The sequence below is a fragment of the Strix aluco genome, chromosome 5, assembly GCF_031877795.1.
Source record: "Strix aluco isolate bStrAlu1 chromosome 5, bStrAlu1.hap1, whole genome shotgun sequence".
Classification (NCBI taxonomy): domain Eukaryota; kingdom Metazoa; phylum Chordata; class Aves; order Strigiformes; family Strigidae; genus Strix; species Strix aluco.
The window spans coordinates 3,290,923-3,307,424 of NC_133935.1; the positions used below are offsets into that span (position 1 = coordinate 3,290,923).

The 16,502-nt window shown below is 39.1% G+C and overlaps 1 protein-coding gene across 1 annotated transcript in view; it reads left to right on the top strand.

Moving 5' to 3' along the window:
* The window catches only part of LOC141923921 (uncharacterized), a 127,172-nt gene that overhangs the window by 93,358 nt on the left and 17,312 nt on the right, over positions 1-16,502 (top strand). Inside the window, exons 7-8 of the mRNA XM_074825632.1 lie at positions 14,080-14,221; positions 16,297-16,374. The gene's annotated coding sequence lies outside the window, so the exon portion shown is untranslated. The remainder of the gene's footprint in view (positions 1-14,079; positions 14,222-16,296; positions 16,375-16,502) is intronic.

A 16,502-nucleotide genomic window follows, 5' to 3' on the forward strand; every position in this document is an offset into this window, starting at 1 on the left:
GAGGTGATCTGGTTAACTATTTAATATAAATGGTTAATTTTCTGTATTAAAGGATAATTGGAGACTTGGGGGGAGCAAGGGATATTATTCTAGGATCAGCATATATAATTTCCAGCATTTACAAGTGATTAAGGAATAGTTCACCAAAGAATTGGAACCCCAAAGACCAAAACTGTGCTGACAAAATTTCAAATTTTTTCCTTTCTCTAATGATTTAGCAGTAGAATCAAAATTAAGCAATACTAATATTACTTTACTGCACAAAAAGTTTACTCTCCTTAAAAAAATGTGTCGAAGAAATGTGTCTCATAATTAACATGCTTAGTCTTTTTTATCCCCGTTGCCTGTTTTTCAGTATGATTTCTAAACCTTTCTCCCAAATTTTGCCAGTTGTTTTTCACTCTCTATTGTCTGTAATCATCTCGCTTTTCCTTTCCTGTTTTACCTTTCTCTTTTATCCTCCTACAGTCCTTTATTCTTCTTTTGTTTCCTGCATCCCAAAATCAGTTTTCCCTTTTTCCCTTACAGCTGTAAGCGCTCCATGTAGATTCTCCTGTTTTCAGTGCTATTAAGAAAAGCCCTTTCAAAATAGAAAATATTATGAATTCCCAACAGGGTATGATTATTCCTATTCTAACATAGCAAACCAAAGCTGATAAGTTACATGGCTGTAGACCACTGGTGCCCACACGAATGGCATTCTTACACACTGGTTTCCCTCTCTTGCTTACAAGCTGCTCTTTATTGTGACCAGAAGATGCTCAAAGTATTCTGCATCAGCTCGCTAACAGACTGCAAATACCACAGAGATTCCCACTGTTGTGAACTAATATAATACCATAATATATATCATATATAATATATATGATATAACATATATATTTATTATATATATAACATACATACACCATATATAATATAAACTCCAAGCTGTTTGTTTCATCAGCCTTGAAAGCTTGCAGTTGTAGAGGAGATGTCTGAATAGTGCTGTTTGAAGAAAAATACTGCTTCAAACCTTAAACCCATGTGGTCCTTTTGTCTTTTTAATTCCAATTCTCCGAATTTAAGGGCTAGAACCAACTTCTCTTTTGTTTCCTCCTGATTGTTGAAAGGAAGCCTTGGTAGCTTTGGTGGTTCTAGAAAAGAGGCTGTGATACAGCCTGTGGGGATGGCATCGTATAATTTCTAGAAATCAATGTGAGTAGTTGCAAGAACAGCAGTGGGCAGCAATGTAGACAGGGACTCTGCAGTCCACCCACAGGTACCTTACTTAAGTCTAAAGTCTACTTAAGTCTAAGCATCTGTGCCTCTACTGTACCTCCCTAATGTTCTTATTTAAATTGAACAGTAGGGTGTGTAGACTTTGCTTTTTCAAATGTCAGCAGGTGAAACACAATATATTCTTCCCAGGAGCTGATGCAAACATTTTTTTCTTAATCTTCGTCTTGCTGTGTTTAAGTTTGCAGCTGCTGGATTCTGCTTTGAGTTTCAAGTTCAAAGGCACCCAGACACTCTTCGTGAAATATCACAGAAACCACTGAACTTCACCTGGCTTTGCAGGGAAATCTTGTCAAACCACGAGTTTCCCACACTTCCCGTGTGAAACCTTGCGTTAACTCAGAGCTTTTTTCTCCCAGCTCAGATTGGAGTTAGCCTAACTCTGAAGGATCACGACCCTTAGGGAACTTCTTCATGAAATTTGGCCTGTTTTCAAGTTTGTAACAAAACTCAGAATTCTTTCCAGATTTGGGGGTTTTGTAACAAAAGCAAAGGACATCTACAATTGGCGCTTTTAAATCGGTGGTTTTAGAGATGGGTCGTAACCTTTGAACGTAGCGTCTGTGTGGTAAGCTTGGCAGACATCCGGATTTGGGCAGGTTTGTTCAAGTTTTGAAAGAGCCATCCCACCTGTTGTCACAGCAGTGCGGCAGATTGCTAGCCCCACCACAAAGATACGGGACACTGCAAAATATGTCTCGGAGAAATAACATCTCCCCTAAACCACAGAGGGCTATATTGTATTGTGAGAGACAGCCTCACGCGAGCGCTGGAGGGGGTCGTTCAGCAGCTGGACTCTTCAGACACGTCTCTCTCAGGGCTCGCCGTAGCACAGTCTGGAGTGGGACCTCCACCATATGTTGAGAGCATCACACATGTGCCTGTCCCGGGCAGCTCAGGCTCTGCCGAGGGTACGAGCTGTGGTAATAATTATCCTCCTCTCCTTTTATATATACTACAAGTCTAGGTGGCCCCCAAAAAATCACCTTTCACTTGCTGTTATCTCTTACTTGCTTGTAAGGGAAGGGTCAGTGTGTAGCCTGGAAACTTCTCACATGGCAAATGTGTCATAGTCGTATGTAAACTATAGGCTAAATCTTTCCCTTTTCTAAGAACATTTTACCCTGTTCTCTCTGGGGGCTTTCTCTCAACACAGTCGGGCACGCCAGCTTTCTTCCATTTACCACCAAGAGATAGAGTTTCAAACTAAGCTTCTCCAGGCTGATTTTCCAGGTAGCGGGTTCACTCTGCGACCTGCACCCCAGGAAGGGTTCCCTAACTTTGGCTTTCGAGGGCCAGCCGTTTCTTCCCGTTCAGTTGCCTGTTTCATGACGTGGTTCATTGGCTATCAGGTAGCAGCACCACACTGGAGTGTGAATCTTTGTAAGAAAAGAGGGAACAGAGACGCACTGCTTTAGCCTAATCTCTTCTAATGCCAGTGTAGCTGTCTAATGCCTGTGTTTTCAGCATGCCTATGTAATTATTCCTTACCTGTTTTGTTAAGTTCTATATTTCAAGTCCCTCAAAATCAAAGCTGCATTAAAATTTATAATGATTATATTTTTCATTATATAATTTCAGAGTGGTTTTTTTAAACCTGTATCCCCCTTTTCAAATATAACATCAGCCCGGCCGCTTTTCTCATTTTATATCATTAAAAAATGTAAGCAAAATCCCCTCAGCCATTTTTTATTTATAGGAGGGTGACAAAAACATAGTTTTTCTGTGTTCAAAGTTGTTGTAGGTTGGTGGTTTTGTTTTTGTTTTTTTCTCAGGGAACAGTCTAAAAATGTCTGAATTTCTGAACCTGAAGTTGGCAGGTACCTGAATCTTTAATGAGTAGCATGTGCTTTGCAGTTTTTTCCTAAAGATTTGCATATTTGCTTCTGAGGATACATCAGTTGCTACTACTTCTACGAGCAGTTTGGTGGGCACACAATTTAAAAAAAGGAACGTGCTTATTAATTCTTGGGGCTTTTTGCTTTTATCAGATATGGTATTACTTTGTTCTGCTTTTGCTGTCCCTAGCTTATTACACATTAGATAGTTAAGTCTGAATGAAAAGCTATTTGCAGAGATGGAGGTAGGCTCCATTCTTTAAATGTTCGTTTGCTGATTTTGTTGCAAGTGCTTTAAAAGCTGTGCTGAAGACTGTAAAGCTCCTGGAGCTGTAATAGAAAACATTAGTGTCTGGACTTTCAAGGGAAGAATGTGGTTAAGATTATAGCGACTGAGTCACTGTCAATGGGTGGTCTTGAGTCCATATGGCACACAGTAGACAGGGGCACAGAAGAGTCTTTGCTCACATAGGTGACGAGCTGCACTCGCTGAAGTGAAAGTGTTTGAAAAGGGCCACCCTAGACTATATTTTGCCTGCATGGGGGTAAAATACTGTCAGGTTGCTTCTCAGCGTGGCTTTGTTTTAACTTTGCTAGAAAATAAGATAAAGGGTTTGCTTAAAAGCTCGGTCGTCGTAGTGCTCCTTTTGGCTCCTCAGATTGCTGCTTTTCATTCGGTGCATTTTCATTGTTCTGTTAGGCTTCTAATGAGACAGTTACAAAATGTCTGCCTCACTCTGACCGCCATTTTGTAGCCTGATTGTTGGATAATGAAGACTGTGAGAAATAGAAAATAAACAGCATGGCATGGAGGAGATTTCAAAAGGAGTACAAAATCTGCATGTTTTATTTAGACGCTTAATTGTTGCCGACTGGCTGCATTTAAACAAGCGACTTTACAGTGTCTGGAAGAAAACCAGCTCCCGAATTTGAGGAGCTGACCTTGGGTAGATGCCATCAACTGTTCTTTTCTATTGGCACGAATGTGCTGCTGGCAGGGTCTCCCTGTAGCTGCAGTCGCTCACCCAGCTCTGAATCAGAACCTGCTTACACTGTAATAGGCCACCAGATTACACCATGTATTCCAAATATTATTTGCAGCCCCTTCGATAACCAAGATTTGATCCAGAATATATAGGATATTTAAAAATAAGAACCTTCAAAATAGCGATGATTAAGCTTCTCCCATACAGCAACACATAACGTTAAGAAAAAAAAGGGGGGGAGGCCACAAGTTTGCTGAAAGCAAATGAAAAATGCACGATGGGAATTGAAAGGACACTGTGGAGTTGTTACTGTGGTCCTATGGATACAGTACTCACTGTGTGAGGAGCGAAGTTAGTGGCTTTTACTCGCTTCCTTTATGAAAAACTCTGTTTTGTGTGTATAACGTGGGCAAGGGGGGATGGGGAAGGACGCTTTACATTCACAGTAGGGTGCAGCTTCAAAGCTGTTTAAAATTCTGCCATATCTTAATGATAATAGTTAATCCCAGTATCAGAACAGTACTTCTATTTTTAAAATGCAATCAGTCAATCATTTTAATACATTGCGCCCTTAGTGCCAAACACCTCAGAAAACGGTGTGTACAGCAGTAAAAATAAAGCATCTGAAACTCCTTCTGTAGAGTCATTCTTCCTTTCTTTCTCACCCGTACATGTACAGCAATATCTCAAAGCTGCAAGAAAAATCTGGAATTACATGTCAGGGAGTAAGTCCTCCAAACAAGACTGATTGCCAGGTGGGGATGGCTGTTACGGACCGAGTGAGGAGGGACACAGAAATTGCCACACTTGACTAAAGTTCTCTGTAGAAATACAGCATGGGCTGTTTTGTTCTTGGGTTTTGTTGGGTTTTGGTTTTGGCTTTTGAGGTGGGAGCTCCATACCGATGCTAGACTTTCTTTTGAGAGGATTACACTGAAAATTGCTTCTTTCTGTTTTCTTCTCAGGACATCTTCCTATGTCTACCACAGTCTTTCAGAAAGCTGTTCATATAGATGTAATAGAGGTTGTAGGTAATTCAAGTTCAGTTTCTGCCTCTGCTGCAGTGATTCACACAAAAGCACAGAGGTGTCTTGTACATATGTTCTTCACCTGCAAAATAAGGATTAATGCTTCCTTATCATTAGTGCTTATAAATTACTTCGAAGTTCCTCCAATATGCTGCAAATATATCTATCACTGTTGTTAGTGATAAAAATGTGAACTACATGACTCAGTCCTGTTAACGGTGTATTAACTGGGAGGATTTTTAACACATCTTGAGTATAAAAGTATCAGCACCTTATTCCAGCAAATAACTGACTACAGTGAGAGCATACCTCTATATTACCTATATTTTCACCTCCACGTGGATTTTCTCATGAGTGAGCTTTTTCTTGGGTCACTCATTTTCTGAGACTGACCCTCACCCATTGTATTGATCAAAGGCTTTGCTTTTATTAAAGGATCAGCAAGAAACAGTGATGTTTTCAGTCATCAAACTGGTAGGACCATCGCATTGGACCAAGAATGCCCCAAATCATCTGACATGAGTTATGAATTAATTTCAAACATTCTTGTTGCCCCAACAATAAATAAAGGGGGAAGTTCTGAAAGAGATTTTCAGTTTCAGTTGAACAGTAGCCTCCACAAATTATTTAGTATGTAACACAAAATAACTCAGTGCAGAGCAAGTTTAGTGGAGGTGCAATTGGAGACAAAGACGCAAATGATCTGGACTCAGATCATAGGTTACAGAGATAAGACACCTGGATTTCCAGTCAATTCTCTGAAGGTGTAACGAGGAGTTAATAAGGTTTGCTTTCCTCTTACAGAAGAGCGTTTTTTACTCAGTGTCTGAAATCTAGGTTCCTTGGGGGATTAATAAGTGTTTTTCCATTAATTCAAAATAACCACCTTGGAACTACAAGGCAGCTTATGATAGTACTCCCTAGCCTTATGCATTCATAACTGTAATAGCATATTTTTGTGATTTTTACGTATAAATACATCCTTCCTAGGGACAGCTGCCTCAGCAAGCAGAATACAAACGTTCATGCCGAGACAACTTTAAAATGTTTACCACCCTATTTGATAAGCCCTATCTTAGGCAATATCTCAAAGGATTTTTTTTAAAGTAGCAATAACGAGGGCTTGTATTTTGTGTTTGTCTGCTCTGCTAGGTCCTTTCCCATTACATACTTGATTTTAACAGGCAGCAGGCATGTTCTGCTGCTTCCTTGAGATGCATCTGCATTGCTGACATCTGGAAAACAGCTATATGGGGTTTCACACATAGTTTTTGGAAACACCATTTGCTGGTGGAATGATCCAGAGCAGACATCTCTTTTGTCAGAACTTTATTGCCATCCTTTTTTAGTTGAACTCTTCTACATCACATTACAGTGCGTGAGCCACAAGAGTGTGCCTTGTAGACAGACGCTCCAAGAAGAAAGGAAGACTTCTCTGTGTGGTAGTTAAAGTACTTGGGGGTGAGTTATCTGTGTGTATCTTTCATGTCCTGCCTCTGTCTCATTAGTATAATGTCACAGACTGTATTCAGAGTTGACAGAAACTGAAAGTGGGGCTTGCACTGTCCTTTCTGTTATCCTCATGGCACATGGGAGCATACAGTGAACTTTGGAGGACAGTGCTGGCCAGAATACTCCAGGTAGTAGACATGATGTACTCCAGCAGCGGAGCAGACATATGAACAATGCATCCTACAACCGAATAGATTAATAACTCTCTTTTGGGATCTCTCAGATGAGGTCTGCAGCTTTCCAGTAATTCCAAGAAGGGCTGTTGACTTGTTCTGCCCAATGCCATGGAAAGGCCTCGAGTTTCCCTGAACGCTGGGGCAGTGGAGAGCGTGAAAAACTGTGTAGGCTCCCTGCAAAATTTTGCGGTCTCCATTTCTGTACAAAACTGCCTTTCTTGGAGGTTTGCGGAAGCAGCTTGGTTTTAATACTTATGCATATATGGGTTTAGTTCATCATACTTAGTACCTGTGGCATAAATGAAAGACTTAATAGGCCTCTTAATAGGGTGTGTTGTTTCTGTGTGTTTTGTAATTCACCCTACAGGTCAGTGTGTTACTTGTTTGAATGGTAGAGGACAGACTATCATGGTGGAGTATATCAAGCATCTGATTCTTTTCTGAGCTTTTTCTGAAAAGGAGATGTTGGACATAGGAAGGGCATGACACTCAAAAACTTAAGTCGTATTTGAATATTTAAAGTGCCATTTGTGCAAAATATATCATGCATTTACCACACGGTTTAAGCTCCAAAACACATAAAGAACATCTATGAAAAATCTCATTTTCTTTCATGAAGATGCTTTGGCTTATTTTGTAATTATTATTTTTTTAATTTTTAAGTAAGATCTTTCTCCTCTGAATTTAGATTGCATGTTCTTGCAAGTAGTTTGCCAACAATTAGTTTGCATTAGTGTTTGGACACTCAGAAGGACTTTAGAGATCAGCAGTGGCTAGGAATGTAGGCTAGTGCCAGGTGAATGGCCAGTTTTCATTCATTTCCCATAGTTAATATCAAAGGGTCAGAAATGATCAGATTGGTTTTTTTAAACAAAATTGTAAAAATTACAGTGCCCGTGTTTCCAGAAGTGAAAAGGGTTGTTAATATTCAGCATCAGCTTCTTGTAGTGATGACTTTTTACTTGGGTATTTTTTGTCTGATTATTGCTTCTTGACATTGCTTTACCAGTCGCTCATTTAAAAGATCTCGGGGAGAAGACCTCAAACAAATGCCAGTATTTAAAGGTCATTACCATTGTTTCCCTTTGATATTAGACACCTGTTTTCATGTAGCAAGAAGCTTTTTTTGCTTCTACTTTGTCAGGTCCCAGTTATGATAACATGTGTAGCTTAAGATCTAGTCTGGTATCCAGATACAGCTATAAACCTTTAAAAATTCCATTGCATGCTATACCAGTCTTCCTATCCATATTGATCATTTTTGGATAACAGACCATTCTGAGAGCACTTGTGTTGTTAGGGAAGATATAAATAAATTATTTGTATATTCTCATATGCTTTATTAAGGCAATCCTGTGTATTATGTTCCCATCTTACTCTGGATATTGCAAAATACTTAGTTTACTTACTTTATCATTTTTCATGCGGTGTGGATAGTTGAAGTCATGACAATCCTATTCATCCTTTCTACTTTAATACTTGGTAATAGGTTATGTTTACATTAGAAAGATCATAGTTTTTCTTACATGAATTACCAGGTAGGTGAGTGTTATAATTGATATTCAGAACTTAGGTGATTCATTATTGATAGAAAATGGTGTTCCTTTCTTAAATGAATGGGCTGTTTATCTGGAACGTTCAGTGTTGCAGTTGTCTTTCCAATGACATGATTTGGGGTTTGATTTCTTCTTTAGCAACTGAGGATCATTCTAGCAAAAAAAATATTGGTAATTACCACCAAACCTTGCAGATACCTGGTTTTCTACCAGGCCAACCTTTTGTTGGGCTATCTTTGGAGGAAGCAGATTAGCATGCTGCAAATACCAGCTATCTTTGGAGGAGGCAGATTAGCATGCTGCAAAAGGCAAAGGACTGAAATTTCATTAAAGAATTCAGCAAGTCTGAGAGACTTTTGTGCTAAATCTTTGCATTTGCAAATTCTCATTCACATGAAAATTTTCCGTGAAAGTTTGTTTACAACTGTAATTAAAGTATTGTACATTCAGAATGTCTCCTACTGGACAGGCTCAGTCTGCCTTCACTGAAATAATAAATCAGCCACACAGTCTAATTGACAACAGTGCACTTCCAGTATCCAGCAACTAGATTAGAGTGTGTTCCGGGATTATAGTACCCCGGTGCATTGATGCTAAAGTTCTTAGAAGCAGAATTACTCCACTGAAGAGTTGTTACATCCCAGTATATCATCCACATTTTATTTAAGAGCATGTGGCTTTTTTGTTTGTTTTTTATAAAGGTGCTTTCTATGCATTGTTGATGCTGCAAGACATGGAAATTAGGAAACTTGTATATTAACATTTCCACAGCACCATAAAAGATTGTGGAAAATGTGCATTTGCCAACATAACTAGTGTCCAAAAATGATGCATGTACAATATATGGACAAGGAAATATTTAAATGTTAGTAGGGAAAGTTAAGCTTTTAGATTTCTTAGGTGTTGTGTGTTTAAATATTCAACTTTGATGTTGTATAAATTCTGGAAAAATTTTTGTTTGTTTTTTTTCTCCTTGCTTGCTTACGTATTTTACAGGCTCTGATTTTCTGGCCACAGTAGAGCAGACAGAATTACTTGATGTTGAGAACCTTGTTAATTTTATGGCCCATTTTCACATGGAGATCAGCTTTTATTTCCCCTCTCACTCTTTATTCTTGATTCAATTGTTAGTAAGGTTTACTGAGCAAAAACACTGCATGTATTATGGGAAGAAATCTAATCAATGCAGCACCAAGGGACAGTCCTTCAGAGTTCTCCCTAGTGGCTGTGAGCCAGACTAGAGGTTACTATGAGGTTACTCTGTCTGACTTTAACCAAAATACCCATCTACTACTGAAAAGGCTGCCGGCAGCCTCGTACATGTGTAACAGAAGCCTCATTAATATAAGCTCCCAATATATATACACCTGTTATACTAGCCCCCAGCACAGAGGCTGTGTTTCCTATTTTAAACACTTTGCATGTCTGTCTACATTCCCTTCTGTCTGCAGTTGCTCTAGTGTGGTACTGCAGAGCAGCTCCTATGCAGTACCTCCAGGGAATGTAGAAGGCTAAATAAAGTTGTGGCAGATGTCAGTGGACTTTGCCAAACACTATTTTTCAAGTTAGATACTTTGAAAGATTCATTGGCTAATCCAGACTTTGTGATAGCAGAAGTAACCTCATTAGTAGTCTCTTTAAGTGTGCATTTCTTTAACGCCTGCTCATTTTTCAGGTAGTGGTGCAGAGAACTGCATTGACGTATGTGTGGGAAATATTTTTTTGATTGGCAAAACTCTGCTCCTCACCTTCCTCCCAAACTTCAACCCTCCTGTTCACGTATAGAGTTTAACTCCACTTGGAGTTGAATTATTTGGAAGATACAGCACTTCCTTAGTGCTTTTACCTGCCTTGGCTCCGAGTTATAATAAATCATTTAACAGCAAAATGACTCTTAAGACAAACTTTCCCCCTGTTATGAAATATTATGAAATAAAGATGGGGATGAGTCTCTTGAACCAAGGAACAAGCGCCAGGACAAGAAGGAATGGCCTCAAGCTGCGCCAGGGCAGGGTCAGACTGGCTCTTAGGAAGTATTTCTTTGCAGAAGGGGTTGTTGGGCGTTGGAATGGGCTGCCCAGGGCAGGGGGGGAGTCCCCATCCCTGGAGGGGTTGAAGAGTCGGGTTGACCCAGCGCTGAGGGATCTGGTGGAGTTGAGAATGGTCAGTGTGAGGTTAATGGTTGGACTGGAGGATCTTCAAGGTCTTTTCCAACCTAGAGGATTCTGTGATTCTGTGATTTGTTCAGCACATTCCAGAATATGGGTTTACCTCAAAAGTGACGTATCTTCTTTGCTAAAGACAAAAAAAGGATCAAAAGCAGTATCAGATACAACTTCTGCTTCAGCACAGGAGCATCACCTTAGCATACCTGCAGGGACCTGTACTTTCTGGCTACCTAGCTTGGTTTTCCTGACCAACGTGTTGGGAATCATGTGTGTCAGAACTTCTTCTAGGCCCTTGCCCTATTTTGCATAAAAGAGCAGTAAGTTTGCTTCACATAGCTGTCGAGGAAAGTACACTGTTCCCCCAAGCAGACCCAAAGATGCTCTGAAGTGGTGATGTTCTGAGGCTCGGCGGTCAGTCCTGTGAGACACCGGGCCGGGAGTTGTGTGACTCCTGGTACATCACGCGTGGAACGAAATAATCTGTAAGCAGGCACATCTGCTGTCACATTCACAATTTTCAGAATTGTTTTCACAATACACAGTTGATAATGTCTTTGTCTTATTTTTGTTTCCAAGGCTTTTTTCATGGAAATTTTCAGTAAGGTATGAATCTGAGCACTAGATATTGATGGCTGAGGTAGCCTAGTTCTGCTGTGAAACGTGCTGCAGTGAATCAGACACTGGAGGAACTGAATTAGCTGTTCTTCTGTTTCACCACTTCTCCATCTTCAGGGATGTTCTTCCTGCTTATACGATGTTACAGAATTTGATTGTGAATTATTACAGCCTGAGAAGTCGTGGCAATTTCAATATGCATGTATATTAAACAAAACTTTGAGAAACACAGTCTCCTCAGTTAGAAATCCTAAGAATTTAAGAATTAACAGTCTGAACCAGACCAAGGGTCTGTCTGTCCTACTGTCTTGTTTCCAGAAGTGATTAGTAGACTGTAGTTATGAAAAAAATACAAGTGGTATGTGTATGGAATAAATAGGCAGAAGTGCTGTGGTTATTCAAGTTAGTTATACTGCAGGTGGGAAATCACTCTGGACTACAGTTGCTGTAGGCTGGAGCATTCTTACACTAAAACCTGCAATTTGTATGATTGGATTCACAATAACATATTTTAGCATATGGGCCTGCACAGTGCATCGTGTCAAACACCAGACAAGTCTGGGGTTAAGTCCATGTATTCCAGCTGTTTGCAAGTGATCTGATTGTACGAGCATTCATCGTCAGTGACAGTAAACACAAGGTTGTTCAAATGCAATCAATAACTAACTCAGTCTTAATTATTTTTAGTAACCTGCTTCTTTACATAATGGTTTTGATTTGCCTTGATTGTTTCCGTATTACTTCAGCATAAATCCTATTATTTTGGTCTTTGCAGGTGTTTTGAAGACTTTGACTGTAGAAGCAATTTTCTATTGTTGGTTGAAGTGTCATCGTGCCACAAAAATTTGCATTTTGCACAGAAGTGTTTTAGTGAAGTTGCACAGTCAGGCTGTGGAGCTTATGGGCATAGGAAACAGCTGTAGTTACCACACCTAGGATGTCTTTTGGCAAATAAGAAATTGTTCCAAAAAGGATTCATAGCCAACATTTTCCTAAAATGGAATTAGTGGTGTCACTTCGTGGAGATCCTACTGTGAGGATAAACACCTTATCCATTGCATTTTAGTGGGGTTCATCTCTGACGTGTCAGTCATGTAACTGCGTTTGACCACAAATGCTATTTTATGCTTTTCATATGTTCTCTTACTTCCACCAAGATTATCTTTGAACAGGTGCAGCAGAAATGAGTTAGTTTTCCAAGATATATTTAGGAGATACTCACTTATTTTCTTGAAAGTTGAATAAAGTTCCATAAAGTTAAAAAAAGTATCAAACCCAACAAGCTACCACTGAGGACACTAGGTTGTTCAAGGACCATTTAGAGCTCAAATCAGTTTTTGTTACCTCGGATTCCTACTTCAAGAATGGTTAGGTTGCTTTTTAAGAGCATGTCTCAGTGAACAAATGCTTTAGTCCATGTGAAACAGAAATGAGCATTTGATTTTTTGTACATGAATGCTCTTAGTTGGGTAAGTTCAGGAACTTCTTTTAGTATTCTTAGTAGTAGTTAGTTGGAGCAAGACTATTTCTATGGGAAGACAACAAAAAAGTGATTTTTTGAAAGTGTCATGTGATAGATTATTGAAACCTAGTTGCTATAAGCTGGGTTAGTATTGTGAGTATGATTTTGAAAGGAAGTATTTCCCTAAAGAGAGCCACTCGGAGCAAGTGCTTTTAATTCTTCATAGGAATTTTCTGCTAGTTTCAGATCTCAGATTATTGAATTAAGCAAAGCAAATATTTTCAGTCCATGAATCAGGTGGCGTACACAGGGATCTTTGAATATCGGAGAGGAAAAATGTTAAAACTCCTCAAGAAAGATTAGTCAGCAATCACGGAGGAGGAGGAGGGAAGGAGAATCCGTAAAAGTTGTGAAAATTAGCACAGCAGTCTAGTTAAGGCTCACTGTAAATTACAGCTCACTAATATTTTGCTGCATGAAGGAATAATTCATGTAGAAGTGGGGCAATGGAGTTCCACTTTCTGGAAGTCAGCTAAGAGGTAATGTAGGTTCAAACCTACTGCTCTTGGTGACAAGCGCTCAAAAATTTACTTGCATGCTATTGTTCAAGTAGTCAAAAAAAACCCAGCAATGGGGTTCCAGTCAGTCATGTTGTTTTGGGGGTTTTTAATCAATCAGAAGGATAATTTCTCCTTTCTTTCCATAAAGTAAACATCTTGCATTGCTATCCAACGAACTGTGGCTTTTCCATTTTAGTGGACATTACGTGTCAGTTGTACAGTGTTTGGCATTTTGCATTGCACTACTGTCATTATGCATAAGAATTATGTATAGGAATTACATTTTTAAAAGCGTGAGTTAAAACAACAATCCTGTTGTATTGAAACCTGCCACGGTAAAAGGGTGGTTTATCCCATAGGCCTTCAAAAATATATACTCAGGTTAAGCTAAAACAGGTACACTGATTTCCACTGTCAGCCATTAATCCTTGAGGTTATCTTTAGCACTCTTTTTTGGTGCGTTGGATTAGTGAGGAACCACCAGCTCTGTGACTTCGGCTAAAGCTAGATGTAGAGTTGCTTAACTGTTTCAGTGTGTAGATATTAAATACAAAGGACAACTTTACTCTCTGTTCCAGAGATGCATTATTGTTAGTTCTCTGGCTCTCAGACTGTATCACTTTGCTGTCTCAACTGCTGTAGTTAACACAGTCCTGCTGTTTGCCTTCTCTCTTTGCATTTACTCACAGTATTAAAATACAGTTCTTGCTGAAGAAGGTCATATTGGGGAACAATATATCTGATGTTCAATAATGTCCCAATTCAGAGCAATACATAAACACATCTTTAATTTGAATTCCATATTTAAGTAAGTCCTTGAAGCATGGGCACGGTGCAGTTCAGAAAACAGACACAGGTTTAATATGGTGTTTCTTGTTTCTCATTCTCATGTTTCAACAGAAATATCTGGCAACTGCTGCTCTTCTATGATACATCTAAGAGTGAGGGTTTTCTTACTAGCTCTCAGGAGAAGGAATTTAAGACCCAGTCATGAAAACACTGACACGACTGAGTAAAGTTCTTCATGTCTAAACATCTGCAGGTTTGTAGCCTACTGTAATAATGGAATAGTCTGAAAACCATGTCTATAAAATCTCAATATGGCACTGTATCAACACATACTCTTTACACAGCTTTAAGGCAGTCAAGTTTGAAGAGTTTCTTTATCTGTAGCATTTCTATCCCATCTTGTGTCTGGGCTTTTTTCTGCCTGTGGGTTCCCATTAGCCACATGTCTGACTGAGGCTGAAGATTATTTTCGTGTACATTTTTGTACAGTACCTATATTCCATTTTAAGGAAAAATATACACATGCATTTTTCTTCTTTATTAATAAACTGAGTGACAGTTTAAAATAAATTCTCTCAGCTGTTCAGAATGGTACACAGATGTACTGGCACATTTCGAAGTTAAATAGAGAACAAAATATTATGTCACCAAAGGAGCAGAAGAAGAGGAGCTGGTCTCTGACCACTAAAGCAAAATAAAGCAGTGCTAAGACGGTGGCTTTGAGAAAAATAAGCCAGACTATTCTAGTACTTGGGTGAACTATGGAAGCAGCAACAAGAGAGAAAAATGCTACCAAAGGAAAAAAGTGGGAAAAGTGTAAAGGTATACTGTGGAGTGAAAATGCAATACTGAAACAGGTGGGAAAAAATAGAAAATCAGTTTGGGACATAAAGCAAACAAAGGGCAGGGGGGGCAGGGGAACCAACTTATAAAAACCATAACATTAACATAATTGATGTCTTCACAGAAAGAGAGAATTGGCACGAGGAGTGGATAGGCATTGGTATGAAGACCTGTCTGATATCCAGGCATGGGAATACCAGTCTGAAGCCTTTAGTTCTCCTTGTAGATTGTATGGGGAACTCTGATGCCTTACTGTATTTCATTCCAAGGCCAGGTATCTCACAGTGGGTAACCCAAACCTAATTTTTAGGATGCTTTATAGGGCTTTGATCTTAGACTTGGCAGTGAAGAGAATATTCACTTGTACTTTAATTTAGGTGCATGTATATGTAATTGTTATTTCTAAGGTGCTACTATAGAGAGAGAAGAAGAGAGAAGCCCCTAAGGGGTTGGTGCAGTGTACCTATGTTAGATATGTACTGCAGATTTCTCTCTGAAGAACCCTTTATCTACTGGCACTATATATGGTTCTCTCATCTTAATTTAGACAAAGAGAGCTGTATCCTCTCTGTGTCTCTTTATCTTCCTATTCTATAAATGAAGGCAATAATTTTTCTGCTGTGAGGGTAGCATTCAACAGGAGTTGTGAAGCACTTGCATATTATGGTGGTCACAGATTGAGAATGCCAAAATGGGAAGTGAATTTTGTTGGAGGAAAACAGTATTCCAAGGAGATTCGATGGGCTGTTGCATATATACAAATTTTAAGGATGTTGTGGAGAAAAGTAACCTTTCTTCAAGAAAAAGCAGCAGAATTAACTGGAGAAAACTAGAAGCAATAAGAAGTGAATAGATTTAGCATGCGGTCTGATGAGTACACAAAGAACAGTCATAGCATCACTTCTTGGGGATGACCCAGAGTAATTTTTCTAGAGTGTTGTTTCACGTTCCCCATGGTTCTACCACTGGCACAATACAAGAAAACAAAAACTGTGCTTTCTGTATTTGGCTATGATCACAAAGCGTATGCAAAGGTATGACTGACACAAATACATTATCAAAAAATGTTAGTATCACTGGCTACTGAGACTAAACTGCTGAATACTACATTTTATGAATAATTTATACCAGATGTATCGATGTCCACACTTGGCTGATTAGTCTGAACACAGTTAATCTTTCTACTACCAATCGGTAGAGTAATTTTGAAGGACTGAAAACAAGGCTGATATTCAGGAGTAAAGGTTTTAAATATTTTTATCTGTTAACTTTTCTTAAAAATTGCTTGGCCCCACTTAACCTCAATTAAGGCTTTCAATATAAGTTTGAAGTGGGACACTGGCCTTCTACTGAAGCATATTCCTCACCTGCAGAAAAGACTGGAAGGCCTGCATTTAGTATCTGTATGTCTGTTCCTCATTTTTTCCCCTCATAATGATAACATGTACATTTCATTATTTTTTTTTTCTTTCTTTTTTGAAACAGAAAGAATGACTTACTGGGGAACCAAGTTAGAAGATGAAAGAAGTGAAGATTGGTCATCTGTGCAGAGGAAATGACAAGGTATGCATAGCAACCACACTGGAGATTCATTTCTTGCTGGTGCTTAGGTCTTCATGGTAGATTACTTCTGGCAATAAAGTTTAAAAATAGTCCTCAGAAACCTTGAAAAAGGTGTTTTGAAAAGAACT